Source organism: Oncorhynchus clarkii, unplaced genomic scaffold (assembly GCF_045791955.1).
Source record: "Oncorhynchus clarkii lewisi isolate Uvic-CL-2024 unplaced genomic scaffold, UVic_Ocla_1.0 unplaced_contig_11072_pilon_pilon, whole genome shotgun sequence".
NCBI classification, from domain to species: domain Eukaryota; kingdom Metazoa; phylum Chordata; class Actinopteri; order Salmoniformes; family Salmonidae; genus Oncorhynchus; species Oncorhynchus clarkii.
This window is the reverse complement of record NW_027257930.1, coordinates 284,980-287,704: the sequence shown is the minus strand read 5'-3', so window position 1 is coordinate 287,704 and position 2,725 is coordinate 284,980.

Here is a 2,725-nt window from a genome sequence, read left to right as displayed (position 1 = left end):
ATAATGAAATAACACAAACACACACACACTGGACACACAGAACACACGCACACACAGACACCCATACACACACACACACACAGTAACGGTTTTCTAGGTGTGAAGGAGAGTCGGACCAAAATGCGGCGTGTAGATTGCGATCCATGTTTATTAAACTGAAACACGAATCTAAATACAAACACTACAAAACAATAAACGCAACGAAAACCGAAACAGCCTAATACTGGTGCACATAAACATAGAACAAGGACATCAGGACACTAAGGACAATCACCCACGAAACACTCAAAGAATATGGCTGCCTAAATATGGTTCTCAATCAGAGACAACGATAAACACATGCCTCTGATTGAGAACCACTTCAGACAGCCATAGACTTAACAAGAACACCCCACTAAGCTACAATCTCAATACCAACACACCACATACAAAAACCCATGCCACACCCTGGCCTGACCAAATAAATGAATAAAAGATAAACACAAAATACTTCGACCAGGGCGTGACAGAACCCCCCCCCCCCCCCCCCCTAAGGTGCGGACTCCCGGACGCACATCAAAACAATAGGGAGGGTCCGGGCGTCTGTCCATGGTGGCGGCTCCGGCGCGGGACGTGGACCCCAGTCTATCAATGTCTTAGTCCCTCCTCCTCGCGTCCTAGGATAGTCCACCCTCGCCGCCGACCATGGCCTAGTAGTCCTCACCCAGAATCCCACTGGACTGAGGGGCAGCTCGGGACTGAGGGGCAGCTCGGGACTGAGGGGCAGCTCGGGACTGAGGGGCAGCTCGGGACTGAGAGGAAGCCCAGCACTGAGAGGAAGCTCAGGCAGGTAGTTGGATCCGGCAGATCCTGGCTGGCTGGTGGTTCTGGCAGATCCTGGCTGATCTGGAAGAGTCTGGTTGACTGGCAGATCTGGAAGAGTCTGGTTGACTGGCAGATCTGGAAGAGTCTGGTTGACTGGCAGATCTGGAAGAGTCTGGTTGACTGGCAGATCTGGAAGAGTCTGGTTGACTGGCAGATCTGGAAGAGTCTGGCTGACTGGCAGGTCTGGAAGAGTCTGGCTGACTGGCAGGTCTGGAAGAGTCTGGCTGACTGGCAGGTCTGGAAGAGTCTGGCTGACTGGCAGATCTGGAAGAGTCTGGCTGACTGGCAGATCTGGAAGAGTCTGGCTGCTCCATGCTGACTGGCTGCTCCTTGCTGACTGGCGGCTCCTTACTGACTGGCGGCTCCTTACTGACTGGCGGCTCTGGCTGCTCCATGCTGACTGGCGGCCCTGGCTGCTCCATGCTGACTGGCGGCCCTGGCTGCTCCATGCTGACTGGCGGCCCTGGCTGCTCCATGCTGACTGGCGTCCCTGGCTGCTCCATGCTGACTGGCGTCCCTGGCTGCTCCATGCTGACTGGCGTCCCTGGCTGCTCCATGCTGACTGGCGTCCCTGGCTGCTCCATGCTGACTGGCGTCCCTGGCTGCTCCATGCTGACTGGTGTCCCTGGCTGCTCCATGCAGACCGGCAGCTCTGGCGGCTCCTTGCAGACTGGAGGCTCTGGCGGCATCCTGCAGACTGGCAGCTCCTTGCAGACTGGCAGCTCCTTGCAGACTGGCAGCTCTATGCAGACTGGCAGCTCTATGCAGACTCCGGCAGCGCTGTAGAGACGGAAGGCTCCAACTGCGCTGAACAGGCGGGAGACTCTGGCAGCGCTGTAGAGGAGCAAGGCTCTGACAGCGCTAGACAGGCGGGAGACTCCGGCAGCGCTGGAGAGGAGGAAGGCTCTGGCAGCGCTGGACAGGCGAGGCGCACTGTAGGCCTGATGCGTGGTGCTGGCACTGGTGGTACTGGGCCGAGAACACGCACAGGAAGCCTGGTGCGGGGAGCTGCCACCGGAGGGCTGGTGCGTGGAGGTGGTACTGGGTAGACCGGACCGTGCAGGCGCACTGGAGCTCTTGAGCACCGAGCCTGCCCAACCTTACCTGGTTGAATGCTCCAGGTCGCCCTGCCAGTGCGGCGAGGTGGAATAGCCCGCACTGGGCTATGCAGGCGAACCGGGGACACCGAGCGCAAGGCTGGTGCCATGTAAGCCGGCCCAAGGAGACGCACTGGAGACCAGCTGCGTAGAGCCGGCTTCATGGCACTTGGCTTGATGCTCACTCTAGCCCGGCCGATACGCGGAGCTGGAATGTACCGCACCGGGCTATGCACCCGCACTGGGGACACCGTGCACTCCACAGCATAACACGGTGCCTGCCCGGTCTCTCTAGCCCCCCGGTAAGCACAGGGAGTTTGCGCAGGTCTCCTACCTGGCGTAGCCATCCTCCCTGTGAGTCCCCCCCCCTCCCAATAATTTTTTGGGGCTGACTCTCGGGCTTCCATCCGCGTCGCCGTGCTGCCTCCTCATACCAGCGCCTCTCCGCTTTCACCGCCTCCAGTTCTTCTTTGGGGCGGCGATATTCTCCTGGCTGAGCCCAGGGTCCTCTTCCATCAAGGATCTCCTCCCAAGTCCAGAATTCCTTATTTCGTATCTCCTGCTGCCGCTGTTGCTTCTCCTGCTGCTCCTGCCTGTTGACACGCCACTTGGTCCTTTTGTGGTGGGTGATTCTGTAATGGTTTTCTAGGTGTGAAGGAGAGTCGGACCAAAATGCGGCTTGTAGATTGCGATCCATGTTTATTAAACTGAAACACGAATCTAAATACAAACACTACAAAACAATAAACTTAACGAAAACCGAA